Source organism: Callorhinus ursinus, unplaced genomic scaffold (assembly GCF_003265705.2).
Source record: "Callorhinus ursinus isolate GAN/ISIS: 27379988/994484 unplaced genomic scaffold, GSC_fseal_2.0 scaffold109, whole genome shotgun sequence".
Classification (NCBI taxonomy): Eukaryota; Metazoa; Chordata; class Mammalia; order Carnivora; family Otariidae; genus Callorhinus; species Callorhinus ursinus.
Window position 1 is genome coordinate 601229 of NW_027397171.1, and position 18327 is coordinate 619555.

At 45.4% G+C, this 18327-nt stretch overlaps 3 non-coding genes across 3 annotated transcripts; all 3 read right to left on the reverse strand.

Annotated features, from left to right (window-relative positions):
• Positions 1 to 472: 472 nt before the first annotated feature.
• Positions 473 to 544, reverse strand: TRNAA-CGC (transfer RNA alanine (anticodon CGC)). Its single transcript has one exon. It is a non-coding gene; the product is annotated as a tRNA-Ala (tRNA).
• A 10865-nt stretch (positions 545 to 11409) lies between these two features.
• Positions 11410 to 11482, reverse strand: TRNAK-UUU (transfer RNA lysine (anticodon UUU)). Its single transcript has one exon. It is a non-coding gene; the product is annotated as a tRNA-Lys (tRNA).
• Positions 11483 to 15968: 4486 nt separating this feature from the next.
• On the reverse strand, positions 15969 to 16040 carry TRNAA-CGC (transfer RNA alanine (anticodon CGC)). Its single transcript has one exon. It is a non-coding gene; the product is annotated as a tRNA-Ala (tRNA).
• Between the last annotated feature and the right edge of the window lie 2287 nt (positions 16041 to 18327).

Here is an 18327-nt window from a genome sequence, read left to right on the forward strand (position 1 = left end):
CTAATGGTCTTAGGGTGGAGCCTTGAATATTGATATGCCAACTCGCACCTCAATACCAAAAATCCTACCCCACCCGCCCCTTAAAACATTACTAGAAGATATCTTACTTTTACTGATTATTTTCCAGGGGAAGTGAGAATGGATGGGCCCTCATTTGAGTTAAATCATTCTGTGATGTGCAGCTGTAGTCCCTCTTCCTGGGTGCTTTCAGAGGATGAATTTCTTTTGAATTGTCCCTCTGGCTTTGTTTACTTCTCACTACATAATAAAACATCCCAGGGAAATTTCCAGAGAGCAGGGAATATGCGGCGGTTCATCAAATGTTAGAGAAATAAACATACAGACAGCAAATAGCTCTACTGAAAGGAACGATAACGGTTAAAGATGAGAAAGGACTAAAGTGTCTCCTGTGGGAATTCTAGAGCAGAGGCCGAACTAGTTAACAGTTCCGAACGGGAAAAAGAAACTGCTCTGGAGATGCCGGGGATCGAACCCGGGGCCTCATACATGCGAAGCATGCGCTCTACCACTGAGCTACATCCCCTGGCGAGGGGCCCCGGCCGGGCAGCGTTCCTGTCCTGTCCAAAGCGCGCAATTTTTCGGCGCTCTTTTGTCTTCAACCTGCGCGTGGCGGCCCGGGAGGGAGAATCCCGCCTGCAGCCTCGTCGGGTGGTCCAAGCAGCCTCCTTCCCCATCCGCGGCTGCCCTCAAGCCCGCTGCCGAACCCAGCATCAGGCCGGAAGAGGGCAGGGGTCCTCCAGGATCCTCTGAACAACGTTCTACCGGCCACAGGCTCGTGGCAAATGCCACCCCCAATTCCTTGCCGCTGGAAGGCGGACTCAATCTCGGCGGCTGCCGCACCAACGGGATCCGACCCTGTGCGGATGGACGAAAACGCGCAAATCGTGCCCTGCTTGGTCCCGAGGCAACGGCTCGGCCCACACAGACCTTCGCCACCGGACCTCGAGCCCTTACCTGGAAGCCTGGCTTCCGGAGAGTCTCAGATTCCAGAAGCCGCGATTCCTTCCTTCCCTCTCTCCCTGATCCACGGGCCAGCTTCTCTGCCCGCGTCCCTGGGCCCCGCGAGTCCGCGCCGAGGGAAGCCCGCACCGGCCCACGCGAGCCTCCCGACAGCCGCCATCCACTGGAAGGTTTACCACCTGAGACCCGGTGGCAGGCACAGAAGTCATACAGGAGAGAGAGCGACTGTTCAAAAGTAAAAATGACAGCACCAAAGGCACACGATCCGTAAAAAGAAAAAAAAAAGTCATTGATAAGTCGAACTTCATTAAAATTAAAAACTTCTGCTCTGAGAAAGACACTCTCAAGACAATAAGACGACAAGCCAAAGACTGGGGGAAATATTTGCAAGGCACAGATTTGATAACAGAATGGTATCCAAAATATACAAAGAACTCTTAAAACTCAACAGTAAGAAAACAAACAACTGATTTAAAAAACAGACAAAATACCTTAACAGACTCTAACCAAAGATACACAGATGCCAAACAGGCATATGAAAAGATGGGCCACACCAAAAGTCATCAGAGAAATGCAAATTAAAATAATGAGATACCAGGACACACCTATTGGGATGGTCCCAAATCCAGAATACCAAGAGCACCAGGTGCTGGGGAGGGTGTGGAAGGACAGCAACTCTGATTTATTGCTGCGATAAACCATTAAATGTGATACTATTAATGGTGGATCCATGTCGATATATTTGTCAGAACCCATAGAATGTACACCACCAAAGTGAACGTAATGTAAACCATGACCTCTAGGTGATAATGAGCTATCCAGGTACATGTTCCTTCTGTATACCCTTGATTTCTTCTCTTTTGTCTTATTAAATCAGCTAGTACTTCCAATGATATTGAGAAGGAGTGGTGGGAGGGGACATCCTTGCTTTACTCCTGATTTTAGCCAGAAGCCTCCCGTTTCTCACCATTAGCAGTTAGCTATAGGATTTTTGTAGATACATATTCTTTATCAGGCTGAGGACACTCCCTTCTATTCTGAGTTTGCTTAGAGTTTTTATAATAAATGAGAGTTGGATTTTGTCAAATGCTTTTCTGCATCTATTGATATGGTCATATGATTTCTCTTTAGCCTGTTGATATGATGGATTACATCAACTGATTTTCAAATGTTGAACTAGCCTCCATACCTGCAGTAAATCCCACTTGGGCATGATGTATAACTCTTTTTTTATACATTGTTGGATTTGATTTGTGATTTTTTGAGGATTTTTGCATTTATGTTCATGAGAGATATTGGTCTGTAGTTTCCTTTATTGGGAATGTGTTTGGTTTTGGTGTTAGGATAAAGCTGGCCTCATGAAATGATTAAGTATTCCTGATGCTTCTATCTATTGAAAGAGATTGTTGAGAACTGGTATAATTTCTTCCTTAAATGTTTGGTAGATTCCCCAGTGAACCCATCTGGTCTCAGTGCTTTCTGTTTTGGAAAGTTATTGCTTATTGATTCAATTTCTTTAACATATATAGATTTATTTAGACCTTTTTTTTAAGATTTTATTTATTTATTTGATGGAGAAGAGTCAGAGAGAGAGGGAACACAAGCAGGGGGAGTGGGAGAGGAAGAAGCAGGCTTCCTGCTGAGCAGGGAGCCTGATGCGGGGCTCGATCCCAGGACCCTGGGATCATGACCTGAGCCGAAGGCAGACGCTTAACTGACTGAGCCACCCAGGCGCCCCCAGATCTTCTATTTCTGTCAGAGTAATTTTTCCTCTTCCTTTTTATTGTAGAACCTCTTAACATATATGAAAACAAAAGGAATACTGTTAGGAATTTACACATATCCATTCTCAGTTTTATTAATTACGAACTCATAACCAATTTGCCTTATAATCAGAGTGGCTTTGATGTGCAATTCTGTTCCTATGAATGAGTTCAGGCATCTTTTCATACATTTAATATATTTAAGACTCATTTCTATTTTCCTTCTGTGAGCCATCTTTCATATTTGCCAAATTTTCTGCTAAATTTTTGAAATTTTCTAATCGATTTATAGGTTCCTTTTATATGTATAGGAACATAGTAATTGGTATTTTTCCAAATATGTCCCTTTTCCATTTCTGGATACATGCTCTGAACATGTTTTTCTGCTCCCTTTAAGTTAGGTGTGACCATTTTTTTTCCACCCCAAAAGCATGTGGCTTCTCACTTCAACTTTAAAAGGCATGTGCATAATTCTTTAGAGCTCACTTTCATAATTCTTGCAGTGCTTGCTTTCCCTCTGAAATAGCAACTGACAACATTCTAGGTAGAAGCTAAAACACGCTACCTCAAAATGTCACTTTGGCAAAATGGTTGAGTTGGAGGCAAATGAGAATCAACAGATGCAAAAAGAAGCTTTTCCAGAACTTCCTTTATCTACGTAAAAGCAAAACCTGAGAAATGAGGACTGTCACAAATTCCCTCTCCTGGGGAGGTTTTATGGCCACGAAGAAGTAGAAAGTTGGTGCTGAGATGGATTCACACATGACAAGCCTCACTCCATTGGTTTCCCCCATGTATTTACCTTCCCACAGTTAGCTGCCCTTGAAAGTCCAAAGCCCTTGTCCTTTATTTTGTCACTTCTCTACAAATTTATTGTTCTTTGCTAAGATGCTATATAAGCCCAAGTTTGAGCTACCCTTTTTAGTTACTCATCATGAAGTACTCCCAAGTGACACAGGCTGCATGCATTAGTAAAATTCTGTTCAAGTTTCCTCCGGTTAATCTGGTTTTTGTCAGTTTAATTTGCAGGGTCCCAGGCAATGCATTTAAACTAGATAGAAGAAAAAGAGTGTTTCCCTCTCCTATACTACTTTATCGTCCTAAATCCCAGATTGAGAATACTGGGGAGGAAAGCCATCAGCCAACCAGTGAGGAAAAAAAATGTCATGTGCTAAGAATAAGTTTTTATTGTTAAGTCACTGAGATTCTGTGGCTGTTTTCTCTTACACTGTGATCAAGCCTACACTGAGTGACATGGGGAATCCTTCTGGTGATATGAATAGCAATTCTATTTTCCTAGTTTGAGATTTCTCTTTGACTTTGCTTGTGGATTTTTACTCTGTCATACAGGAGGTTTTGTTTTACTCCATGATTAGTCCAATAATACATATCTATTGCATAAAATTTGGAAAGTAGGAGAAGGGTAAATATACTAAGGAAAAATTCGCTATACTCTTACCACTCTTTCAGAAGTTCTCTTGAAGTAAAATTTGCCAATATTTTCCTTTAAATAATTCCGGATTTTTAAAATGATTTTATTTATTTATTATACAGCGAGATAAAGGGAGAGAGAGGGCAAGCTGGGGGAGGGCCAGAGGGAGAGGGAAAATCCCAAGTAAAGTGCAGAGCCCCATCCTGGGGCTTGGTCCCAAGACCCTGAGCCGAAATCAAGAAACGCTTAACGGCTTAACCGACAAAGCCACCCAGGCGCCCCTAATCTTATGAAACACCATTTGGAATTCATCCTGCTTTATGTTGTGAAATATGGAATCAATTTTTTCTTCCTACATAACTGACGAGGGAGCAGAAGGCTAGCTGATACCCTGCAACCTTTCCCCACCCCCCACTCCTGGGTGGGACACGTGTGACATTCTTCCAGGAAGCTCCCAACTGTCTTCCTGCTAATGCCTTGCTAGAGGGAAAAACAACCTTGACTTGACAATGGCAAATCCTCCGGTATCCGGTAGGTCCTCTTTTGCATAAGAAAGTCCTTTTGAAAACCTCCCGTTGCCTCACCTCCCCCAGCCGCACAGTATATAATCAGCCGCGCTCACAACCCCGGGGCAGCCGCTCTTCCTGCCCACCGGTCCTGTCTCCGGGCTTTTACTAAAACCACCATTTTGCACCAAAGATGTCTCAAGAATTCCTTCTTGGTCGTCGGCTCCGGACTCCACACCACCAAACTTAACCTATATTCCAAAACCGCATCAATAACTACCCAGATTTTGCCACATCAATTATTAAACAGCCTATCTTTACCCAGAATGGAAGATTATAACTCATAGGCTTGTAGTTATAAATCTAGCAGACAGAAATAAAGTATGCATATAGAATAGTTGAGCCTAGTTAACTAGTTAATGACAATTGGCTAGTTTGATCGAAAAATGTATATAGAACGCCTGAGAACAAAGTTCCCTCATGATCAAAATAACATTATACCAATTAAGAGTCTTAAAACCCAACTAAAAATTGTTTTACTTCTTTACCTCGTTTTCTTCCCCTGAAAGATACCGTGACTATTTTTTCAAATGTATATCTGAGTTTCCTTTCAGATGTGAATTTTACCCTTTTTTTGATAATTTCCTTTGTTGCAAATATGTATATCTGAATCTCTTTTCAAATATATATCATCTTTTTACTGTTACACATTCTGTCTTTAAAAGCATATACATACTTGAATAGCTTTAAAAATATATTATCAACATTTCGAAGGTGATTTTGTGAACACAGGAATTCCTCTCCCCAGTGGATCACAAAGTAATTTCTGGAACACTAGGGGATTCAGAGGGTTGTGGAAAAAGCGCCACAGACTTGGAAAATTTAAATATGGCTTTCTGCCTGCGGGAAGTAATGGAGGGAATAACCATGGGCAGAGAGTCAGTGGGCTCTTTCCTTTCAAATCTTGACCCATCCATTTTGTGAATGAATGATTTGGTTAGAAGACAGTCTTTTGTCATTCACAGAAAAAATATATCAGTTTTTAGGTACCAGAAAGAAAAAAGATGGGGGGGGGCACCTGGGTGTCTCAGTCATTGAGCGTCTGCCTTCAGCTCAGGCCATGATCCCACCGTCTTGGGATCGAGTCCCGCATCGGGCTCCCTGCTCAGTGGGAAGCCTGCTTCTCCCTCTGCTTGCCACTTTCCCTGCTTGTGCATGCTCTCTCTCTGACAAATAAATAAAACCTTAAAAAAAAAAAAGATGGTAAAAGAATATGAAATATGAATCACTTTATCAGAAAGAACTCAGATAACTTTATTTTTTTTCAAAGATTTTATCCATTTATTTGTCAGAGAGAGAGCGAGCACAAGCAGGGGGAATGGCAGAGGGAGAGGGAGAAGCAGGGTCCCTACTGAGCGGGGAGCCCGACGCGGGGCTCGATCCCATGACCCTGGGATCATGACCTGAGCCAAACTGACTGAGCCACCCAGGTGTCCCAGATAACTTTAAATCGTGGCAATTTACGAGTGCCTAAGGATCGTCTCACAAAAATGAATGAAAATTTGCCTACAGATTTTGAATGTGAGTTATGGAACGGCTTTCATTTGTGAGCACTTTGCATATTCTATATATTTTCTCTTGTCTGTTCAAATGTGTTAGTTCTTAGAACTCTGCTGTCCAGTATGATAGCCTGGTACATGGAACTTTTGAGCACCTGAAATATGACCAGTCTGACTTGAGATGTGCTGTCTGTATAAAATATATACCAGTTTCAGACTTAGTATGAAAAAAAGAATGTAAAACAAATATCGAGGCAATATGTTTATATGGATTACTTGTTGAAATGATAATATTTTGTATATGTTGAATTAAATAAAATATGTTATTCATTTCACCTGTTTCTCCTTTTTTCAATGTGACTACTAGAAAATTTTAAATTCTGTATATGGTTGGTGTTTGTGGCTCACGTTATATTGGGTGGTGCATCCCAAGAACACTACCACGCTTTTGCTTAATGTATTGTCCAGGGTGACAGAGCAAGATATGTTTTATAATCTTTAACATTCAATTTTGGAAATCAGTGATTAATCACACGAGGATGGACCACATTCTCCAGACTGCCCCCTCTTAGCACTGCTGTGGGCCTTGGTTTCTGGTTTCTTTCCTTCCAGAAGACGAACTCCTTGCAGTGACTAACTAGCAAAGGACCAAACACATATTGTGAGTTCTAGAAAGATTTGATTTCAGGATAATTTTTACAGCTTTTTTTTTCTTATTTTAGAAGAAATGCATGTTCTTTGCAAAAAAAATATGGAAAAATGCAGATAAGCAAGAGGGTGAAATAAAAATCAGGACAGATTCCACTACCTCAAATTCAAATCTGTTAACATTTTGTTGTATGTGATTCCAGTATTTTTCCCTGTGTCTGGGTATGTGTTTGTTTCATTTTTTTAATAAACTGGAAACACACTGTCATATATTTTTTCAAATGTATCTAGGTAATTGTACTTTCTGTCAGCCCCACAAACCTGTGGGTTCCTTCATGTTGGGAACTGTGTCTTATTCACCCCTGTATCTTCAATGTCTAGATTGTCATTTTTAGTAGTTGTATAATACTATATAAATGTACTAAAATTTATTTCTGCAGCAGTAAACAAATACAAACAAGCAACAGTACAATAAAGCAAAATAAAAGCAAGAGATTTAAATGATTGGGAAACAAAAAACAAGTCATTGTTCACAGACAAAAATAGCCAAGGAGAATAAAGTCAAAACAGACCTTCAGCGAACAAATGGAAAATAATGTGAATGACCCATATCACTGGGAAAATCTTTCAATAGGAATTTTCTTTACATAATGCAATTGAATAGCTGTCTCAACTGTCCCTTGTGTTTGAGTTTTCCTGTGTCACAGTGCAACCTAGTGTGCATATCCTTGTTACAAAGGGCCACACTGCCTCCCAAGAATTAAAAATTCTTTTTTTTTTTATAGAATTAAAAATTCTCATTTGAAACACTCAGTGTTGCAAAACTTGAACAGTGATGATTACCATCTTTTCATATTGATCAATAAATGACTGTGATAGAAATACTGGAATGCAGTGTAGATGCCTGGGTCACCAACGTGAAAACAGGACTCTCCCCTTTTGGTAGAGAGTTGCCCATAATTGGTCAGCTAAGTTCAGTAACATGCAGTTTAGTGGTTGGTCTTAGAACTTCCATAGTTCAAACTCGTGATGAATGTAAACCACATCTGTGATTTTTCTTGATGACAAAACCACGAATACTGCCCACACTTCTGTGGGTTGCTGCCTATATTCATTAAAGGAATAATAAATTATGGTTGGAGGTAAGTAAATATAAATTTGTAATTTTTTCCCATCCAAGTTCTTAAGCCCCTGAAATCTATCCATAGACTCCACTGGGGATCATTGGGCTCTGGGTTTGCAATCTTTTTATTATTTTATCCTTGTGTTAACTTATTTAAACTTCATAAAGATCTTATGCAGTAGACACTATTATTATCCTCATTTAATTGCCCAGAAAGTGAGAGACTAAATATTCCCTCCAAATCCATATGACTAGTAAAAGGCAGAGCTGGGATCTGAACCCAGGTTAATCAATTCCAGTGTATATGTCTTATTTTTCATTTTGCTTTTTTTAAGATTTTATTTATTTGAGAGAGAGCATGAGCAGCTCATGGGGAGGGACAGAGGGAGAAGCAGGCTCCCCAGTGAGCAGGGAGACCCTCCCCGGCACCCCTTATTTTTTATTTTAAAGTAAGAGTTTATGTATATTTAGTCCCATATACTTTCAGCAATATCACTGATCTTTCTGTCTATTCCTGATTCATTTCCATTTTGGTTTAATTATTCTAGATTTATAATATGTTTAATATCTACTAAGGCAAACCATCCCTTACCATTCTGACATTTTTTTCAATATTCAAACTAATTACATCTGAATTTTGAGGAAGGAATTTTTGATTTATAGGCTAATACGGGGAGAACTGATATTTGAAAATACTAAGCATTCTGACCTCAGAACGGGATATTCTCTCCATGCACTAAGATAGATATATAAGCCCCTCGTTAAGATAATGTTGCTTTTGGGGGCACCTGGGTGGCTCAGTCAGTTAGGCGTCTGACTCTTGATTTCAGCTCAGGTCATGATCTCAGGGTCCTGGGATGGAGCCCACAACCAGCTCCACACTGGGCGTGGAGCCTGCTTAAGATTCTCTCTGTCCCTCCCCACCCTCCAAAAAAGATGTTGCATTCTTTATATAACTGATGTACTTTTAGTTTAACTTATTATTAGTTTATACTTTTATCATAATTACAAATATCTATTTCCCCTATATTTCCTTCTAATTGATCACTGCCTGTCATGGTGGTTTAAAAATGTATACAGAAGGGGCGCCTGGGTGGCTCAGTCGTTAAGCGTCTGCCTTCGGCTCAGGTCATGATGCCAGGGTCCTGGGATGGAGCCCTGCATCGGGCTCCCTGCTCCGCAGGAAGCCTGCTTCTCCCTCTCCCTCTCCCCCTGCTTGTGTTCCCTCTCGCGCTGTGTCTCTCTCTGTCAAGTAAATTTTAAAAAATCTTTTAAAAAAAAGTTTTACGTCTTCCCTTTGGTATTGGTGTATTATAAGGGATCCCTGAGAAAACTGGATTGGACCGGCAAGTAACAGAGAGTTCTTCTTCCACTCCCCCTTACAAAAGGGAAGTGAGAACATTCTGGCACAGGATGACCACGTGTCCTAACTGAAAAGGCCTTGTATTCCTCTACCTCAGTCCCTCATGATTATTCTGTTCTTTCTGGTACTTCTTTCCTCCAAATTCCAGAAAAGAAAAAAGTTACTTGATTTAACTTCTGACAATTGACCTGTGCTGTCATAGTGGGGATTTGTCAGTCAAAGATCCTAAGGGAAAGCAGGAACATCATTAAACAAATATTTGAATGCCTTCAATGGGCCTGGACCCCTTCCAAAAAGGCACAAATGGCTTCTGTTTTCCCTCAGGACATAGATGGGTTAGACATACACTTTATGTTTGGGGGTTTTCTTTTTTAAGATTTTATTTATTTGTTTTAGAGAGAGACAGCATGAGCAGGTAGGGCAGAAGGAGATGGAGAGAGAGAATCTCAAGCAGACTGCACACTGAGCACAGAGCCCAGGACCCTGAGATGATGACCTGAACTGAAACCAAGAGTTGGACACTTCACCGGCTGCGCCACATAGGCGCCCCACATTTGGGCATTTTCTGAATAAAGAATTTTGGTCACGGGTGTGTTCTGTCTTCTGATTGAAATGAGTTCCTCAGTTTCTCAAAAAATTCTGTAACTTAAGAGTCAATCCCACAGCCTTCCATTGAATAGATGTTTCAGTAACATTGGCAAAGAAAGTTTGGACATTGCCACAAAAATTCAGGGAAAATGTTTGAGGTACAGCTGGAAGTAAATGGAGAGGAAGCCTCCATATCAGGGATGTACAACAGCCCACTCGGGGACCAGCCTGCTGCAGCCGAGGTGCCGAGTGATGACTTAACGGGAGCACTGGGCATGAGCCTAGGTGCGCTTTGCACCAGGACACAGAGCCAAGTTAAAACAGCCCATCTCCCTCAGCTCACGCCTCTCTCTTCCCCAGAGTCTAGCAGCCCAATGAGACAACTGAGAGACAAGCCCGGAAGACAAACAAGATCCTCAGAAGTTCACCATCGACTGCAGGGGACCTCTGCGAACATGAGCAAGAGTCTCTTATGGGCACAGGAAGGCAAAGAGGAGATAGCAATAACCTTGCCTCGATTTCTAGGCACTTCCTGGGATTTCTAAGGAAGTTCCAGAAGCATTATGCTATCTAGAATGAATCCAGAGCCAAGATCACTCTAGCTCACAACAGGGTTTTCCATGAATACCATTAATGCGTTCCCAATCTTCAAATCACCATGAACCCTTCTCAATTCTCACTCTATGCACTGTCCCTCCCCCCTGTAACTACATAATTAATAATTTTTTTTTAAAAGGGCACCTGGGTGGCTCAGTTGGTTAAGCGGCTGCCTTCGGCTCAGGTCATGATCCTGGAGTCCCGGGATCGAGTCCCGCATCGGGCTCCCTGCTCAGCAGGGAGCCTGCTTCTCCCTCTGAACCTCTTCCCTCTCATGCTTTTTATCTCTCATTCTCTCTCTCAAATAAATAAATACAATCTTTAATTTTTTAAAAATATTTTATTTATTTATTTGACAGAGAGAGGGAACACAAGCAGGGGGAGTAGGAGAGGGAGTACAGCAGGCTTCCTGATGTGGGGCTTGATCCCAGGACCCTGGAATCATGACCTGAGCCAAAGGCAGATGCTTAACAACTGAGCCACCCTGGCACCCCACAATTAATAATAATTTTTAAAGAAAATCTTAGAATCATTCTTACAATAGCAGTTTTCAGGGATCGCTGTGGTTGTCAAATATTTTCACAAGACTGCATCTTAAACATGTAGGTATCTTAAATTAATCAGGTTCAAATCCAAGTTCCTCTCCCCTTCTGGAGGAAACAGAGTAACCCTCCAACAAGCCGGAGAACATTCTTTTCATATGGTAAAAGGCACCTCCCTCTTACACAAGCAAAGACAGACTACCCACTCCCCGTGCCAGGATCCAACCCCCTTGACCAGGGAGGGAAGTACCGTTAACGCTTTTTTGGACCTGAGAATATACGAAGGAAAAAAAAAGAGTGAACTCAACGCCCGAACAGGGACTTGAACCCTGGACCCTCAGATTAAAAGTCTGATGCTCTGCCAACTGAGCTATCCGGGCTCATGTATTTAGCTTTCTCTGACAGCCCAGTAAAGGTAAGTGTATTAGGCTATTGTTGACTTTCTTCCGCCCTTCTGGGTATGTTGACAGCAATCACTTGCACACGCAACTCATACTCTCAAACAAACAAAGCAGCCGGCGGACCCTGCTCCCACCCTCACGAAGTGCTCCCACCACAACCAGACTCCGGGGTGGAACAATTGGGCTTCCCTCGAAAACCCAAGCACAGGGCGCGCTCCGAAGGGCTCAGGTTTGGAAGGAGCCTCCACGACGCTCTCAAGTCCCACCGTTTGGGTAAAAACGAGTGGGGTCTTCTCGTGGGACAAAAGTTTTCGTCTCACCTCCCTTAAAATACAGGGGACTCCAGTATTTCCTTGTACTTAGAGGATGTAGAGAAAAGATGCAGAGCTGCACACGCCCTTCCTGCCATCTACCCAAATCCTCTTCATGTTTACAGATCCCTATTCAAGTCCTCTTCTCCCTACTTTGCTAACCGTGTCACGGTGGGCAGTTACTGAGGCTCTAACGGATGCCCCGAGGCCCGCAAGGAGGCGGCCGTGCCCGCTGTGGGGAAGGTCAGGGGCCTGTGCTGGCAGCACCCACGAGGGGCCGGATCCCACCGGACAGGCCCACGGTGGCGGCGCCACGACGGGAAAGCCCTGAGCAAGTGAGGAAACCCCGCTTCCAGCCCCAAGTAATAAATATTCCGCCATATAGTTAGCAACTGTCAATAAAAGATAGAAACCCAACCCCCAGGGGCGCATCTCGGCGTCTCTCTCATCTGCTCTCACATCACGAGAGTGTACTTTTGCTCAAAAAAAAAAAAAAAAAAAACCTTTCCCGCTTGTGTCGCTCATCACCCGTGCTGCGCGTCTGTCCTTAAATTCCTTCTCCTGAGACTCAGAATCTTTCTCGACATCTTCGGGTCGGGCTGGGTGGAGGCCCCTGGGCCAGGGTCTCTCCAGTTCACCCGGCGGCAGCCCCAGCCGGCCTCCTCCCTCGCCCCAACCACCCAAGCCTCACCACCCCCCCTTCCGCCTCCTCCTACGGGAGGCCTTCCCAATTACGCGGTCCAAACTACCAGGTTCTGGGTTCCCAGCTCTCGAGGTCTGGGCTTCCCAGACCCGCCAGATTTTCAATCTGGGGAGCTTCTCAGTAGTATAAATTTCTGTGCATCCCCACGTGACTACCACACAAGGGGGCCGAAGGCGGAGAGCGTGGCCCTCGGCGACCCGGGGCTGGCTGCAGACGCGCTCCCGGCGCACGGCGCACCTGGTTGGAACCGCGCTCCCGGCGCACGGCGCAGCCGGCTGCACACGCGGTGCTCCGCGCACGGCGCCCTCGCGCGCTCCTGACTCCGGGGAGTTCCCTCCGACAGCCGTTCTGGGTCAGAGGAGAGCGTCCTCCCTCCTCCGTCCCCGCTCCCGTCCCGCCCGAACAGACCCTCCGCGGGGAACGGTGCCGCTGCCCCTGGCCGCCCCGGGTTGGCGGCACGCACCGTCGCCGCGTCTGTCCCGCCAGGTTCCGTGAATTCTCACCGCGCCGCCCCCTCCTCGGGAGGGACCGGGAGGGACCGGAATGCCGCCCCCCGCCGCACGGCACGGCCCTTGTCTTGTATCCTGCCGCAAGACCCTCGCGGCCCTTTAGAAGGCTTTGAATGCAGAGGAGGAGGAAGCTGGGGGGAAAGTCGGAATTTGAAGCCACAAGTACACATCCCCGTCCTGAGATTTGTCCCGGTTGGGATGGAAATGCTTTCCCGAGAATTAGCTGAGGAGCGGGACCTCGGAGCAAGCTGAGAGGAGCAGGAAGATCCTTGAAGCACAAACGACGAATCCCAGGGTCCAAAACCAGTCTCAAGCCCGCCTTTCCTTTTTTTCCAGAAAAACAAACCAACGATTCCCAACTCTCCTGTCCCGGTGGGTCTCTCTGGGCCCTCACGGTACCCTCACTTTCAACATCATAATACCGCCTTCTCTTTGAGAGCCACGTGAAATTCCAGGTCCTGGATGCGAGCTCACAGCAGAATTCCGCCCAGGGATGACAGTGCTTGGCAGACGTTGTCATCCTCCTCCTGAAGGTGCTTCGTTGACGTTTCAAATTCATTCTGTCGGAAGAGTGCCAGAACAGTGATTGTGGCAGACCCTTCCCCTTTTCCTTTAGTAGCTGAGATCTTCTGTCTTCTCTTTCCATCTGGACCTAGATTTTCAGAGACAACTTTTTGAATGTTTTTTGTTTGTTTGTTTGTTTTTTCCTTTGTGCCCACTCCTCTGCATTTTCCGACAGGTCCCTGGTAGTCAGGAGCAGGGACCCTGGGGTGATGGTGTGGGAAACCCATGCTACCACGGAGATTGACCAGACCAGGTCAGATCTGGAGGTCCAAGCTCAGGGCCACTTGACCCCTGCGGCCATGTGGGGGCCAAAGATGAGGTTTAGACGCCCTCGGTACTAGCTATTTCCTTTGCCTGAGAAGAGTGCCCAGCATATGGAATCCCTTGGAGACTACAGTGGCCAGACTCCCGGTGCTCTTTTGAGACTTTCTTTCATGGTTCTGCCCCACTGTCATACTTGAGGCCATGTAGAAGCTTCATATTTAATCCAGTGAGAATAGGAAGTGTAAGAGGAAAAACACACTTTGGTGCTCCTGGAAGGGAAAATATCAAGTGCAGCCTTTTGTTCTCTGCCAAGAGTTACCACAAGGAAAATTCAAGAGAACAGCTAATTCACCCAAAAAGGAATTTAAAAGCAGTGTTTACTTGGCATCTGCCCTGAAATAGCCACTGCTTTCTAAAAGTAGCTCTTAGCTGGGAGAGTCTAAAAGCAGCCCCCTTGAACACCTGTGCTTTAGGTGGTTCTGGCACCTGCTGTATAAACAGGGCATCCTGAGTCTGAGTCTGGAGTCCTGTCTTCCATTTTCCTGTGTGAATGGCCAATCCCACCCTTTCTGACCCGACTGCCTTTGAGAAGGGAGATCTTTTGTGTGTACACATGAAGCAAACCTTGTTCTGTCTCTTGAAGCTCAGCGTTTACAGATTTTCTACACCTTTGATACACAAACTGGCAGCCAAAAGGAAATGACAATAGAACTCATTTTGATACATCCACACAGTGTAGAATCATGTTTAGAAACAAAGTAGTTCTATAATTGTACTGGCTCCTCCTTTATAGGACAGTGTTTGTTTTAGGAAACACAAGAAAACTCACACATCTATCTACCCTTACCCTTCCTCCAGTCCCCACAACCCCCTTCCCCCCCCACCACCACACTGCCCCTTTGGGCTGCATCTCTCTCTGGGATCTTTGGTGTGGCCTTAATTCATGGATTCCACTTTATGACTTTCCTTAAAGTTCTAAAAACAAGCGTTAAAAATGATTGCAGAAGAAAATTGAGGTGATGCAAACTTTAACACTTCATGAAGTGGACACTCTCAGAGGACTGCAAAATGGGGTAGAAGGCAGGAAACTTTTATAGGAGAAAGAATAAAGAACAAGGAAGTGACAAATAGAAAATTGCTGATTGGCTGGGGCCACATCAACCTTATTTGGGGCCAGGAGGCCCAGAACTGGCCGGGCATTTGGGGAACGACTGGATACTCTCCAGGTCTGGTCAAGCGGGTCATTCACAGGGACGTGGAAGTTACCTAAGTCTAGGTTTGCTGACATGGCACCCCCCCCACCACCCGCACCAGCTGCTCCGTCTTGGACCTGGCAAATTATTTCAACCCAAGAAACTAGAATTCAGTGCGCCGAGGGAAGACGTGTGGAAGGGAACCCTAACCCTTGCGATTTTATTTCAGCTACGTGTGTGTACAGATTTGGGTGTTTTCTACCACGTGGCATGTGGAAATCTCCAATGAGACTCAATTTACCATCTACAAGAACGACCGCTCTGCCAAAATCCGGCGTCGAACGAAATGCCTTTAAGACCTTCGGCCTAATTTCCCAAATCGAGCTTTTCCTGAGGGCTGAGAGCCTCCAACTGTCTTTTCAACGTTCGCGCTGCGGTTGCCCGGTGTTTTCCCAATCTCTCCCCCAAAATGTTTGGGATCCGCCCCCTGCACCCCAGCTGCGCGCGTGACGTGATTGGCGGTGGTTGCGAGCGGGGAGGCCCGGGGCGAGCGGAGGGAAGGCCAGACCGCCAAGGCCTGGGGGGGCGGCGGTCCTCCCCGCGTCAGACACCCAGGCCCGATGAGCACAGCTGACAGAGAACTGGCACTGAGAGGGAGCGTAGATTTCCTTTTTCCTTCGGTCTGTCCTGTTTCTGTCCTGCCCTTTCTGGATAGACTCAATAAAAGCCACTTAGAATGTGCGGGTTGGAGTGGCTTCGGAAGGAGGAGATTCTGGTGGGCTTGGTTCCTTCTTTCGAGCCCCTTCCCTCTTGTCTTCCTTTTGCAGCTGCGGGTGCTGGGAGGTGTAAGCCCCAGCGGGAGAAATGCATGAACAATAAAAGCAATCCAGAAGATTTCCTAATCCTGGAGAAAATGGAGAGTGGAGGTGCCGGGGATTGAACCCGGGGCCTCGTACATGCGAAGCACGCGCTCTACCACTGAGCTACACCCCCCGGCTTCCTTCTGGTTTTCCTGCTTTGTAAAATACTACTTCTATTTTCCCATTTTTCAAGCTATAAGAATTGGCCTGCAGAATATCTACTGGACTAAATGTCACTCTTTTTTAAGAAATTACTAAAGTGGGTAGTATTTACAGGCTTCACCGGGTAACTAGATTGTAATCCGAATAGCGCCTTTTCTCGTTCTAAGACGCCCCACTAGGGTAACCTGCTCCAGGGTCCGCTCACCAGCGGTGTTGGGGGAAAGCTACTTGCCTCCGCCACGAAAGCTCCAGGAACGGCTCCCGCCCGGGCCGCAGCGGTGACGGTGCGGATCGGCGCGCCTCCGGGCTCAGGCAGCCGGGCCTCGGTGGGTGAACCAGCCGTTGAACTCGGCACCTGCTGGCTGTCGCGTCGCACACTCCGCGCTGGTCCTCGGCCTGGTTCCACTCTCCCTCTCTGTCCCTCTCTTGACGATTATGTCCACAAAAGGTTTTACAGACAACAACAGCAACTTCAAAACTCTCTCCACTTTAAATGAAGCGACTTTTTCCCGCGGACTGGAGGAATGAACAGGGGCGAGGGCAGGCGCAGGGCCGCGGAGCAAGGTTGGGGGACCCAGCGAAGCAGGCAAACTGCCTTCGCTCTGAAATCCGCCGACACAGCGAGAAAGCCCGCGATAGATGTGGATATTTGAAAGAATGAAGTCACAGCCCTGGACACGTCCAGGGGAAGCCATCGGTGGGTTGGAAAATTCGGGGCGTCCTGGACCCTCAGAGCAAGTAAGACGGCTGGCCTGGGAAAGAGAAGAAAAGCCATTTGCTCTGGAATGCTCGCTTTCAGCTTAGCTTGTCCGCCGAACATCTACTCACTGACTTCAGAACCTAAGGCTCTTTTTCATCCAAGAGCCTTGTGTAATATTGACAAACGTATTTTGGGCAGATTTTCATTTAAAGATTTAAAAACGTTAAGTATTTGCTAGTGAAGGCAAGAAAAATGGAAGACTCCCAGTTCTGATTCTCGTCCCTGAGTCCTCTGAAAAATTTACTGGAAACAGTGAATGCAGAAGGATGGTTGCGGTCAGCTGACATACTGTGGGAAGAAGAATTCCTTGATGTCTTTGTGGACCTTCCAAACTGGGGATCTGGGACTTGTAGACCTGTAGTCTATGGCTTTCCTGACTTATTTCCACTGCACCTCTGACTTCATGGACACTAATAGTTTTCTCAACTTTCTGTTCAGAAAGCACTGCATTCTTGGAGAAAGGTCTTTCCCTTGCTCCCTCCCTCAGAAGTTGGGATTGATATCCTGCCACATTTGGTGATTGATCTGGCCTACTGACATCTCTCTCTCTCTCTCTCTGTCTCTCTCTCTGTCTCTCTGTGTGTGTGTTTATATGTAAGGAAAATGAGGGAAGAGAAAAATCAGTAGGTAGGTTTTCTGTTCCTCAGCCTTCACACACATTCAATTGAGAATACAAAAGAAAATTTAATGAACATTGCACAAGGGCCTGTTTTTCTCTCCTTTCCTCTTTCTTTTTTTTTTCTTAAGATTTTATTTTTAAGTAATCTGTACACCCCACATGGGGCTCAAACCCACAACTCCAAGATCAAGAGCTGCATGCTCCACCAACTGAGCCAGCCAGGTGCCCCTGCTCTTTCTTTCTCTTTCCTGTTCCTTGGTGAACTGTGAAACCCATGGAAGGAGCAGGAGCTTATTCATGTGGCCATAACATGCTTACTCCTCTCCTTCCCAGAGATCCTAAGTGAGCATGATCTTTCTTTCTGTCTCACTCCTTCTTGTCTTTCTTGTGCTGATGCAACTTGGATGTGTACAGCTTTGAAGGGGAAAGAGAAAGGGTGTATTGAAGGAACCCAGGAAAAAAGCTGGACTCTCCTACATGTTGAACCTCTGTTCTCCCACGGAGCTGCACACCTGGATAGACCCTACACTACAGTAAATCCCTACAACGGATGATTGCCCTTATTTCTGCACTATTATAGGATCAAACACTTGGTAGAACAAGGCTTAGTGTATTTAACTTGCCTATTTCACAAAATTCTAGCCTGAAACTTTTTTCAAACCTATGTCGAGAGAAGGCTATCTGACCAAATAGCATTTCTGCCACTAAAAGCCCCCCAGCCTAGCCCACTCCAAGGTCTGCTCACCAAAAGTCTACCAGAGCACCAGTTCTAATTCTGCACCAGGGAGAATCCCAGCTGGAATCTTCACTTCTGTCTCCAATTTCCTTTTTTTTCAACTTCTGTCATGACTACGAGGCAAGGGAGACCCTGTTAAAATT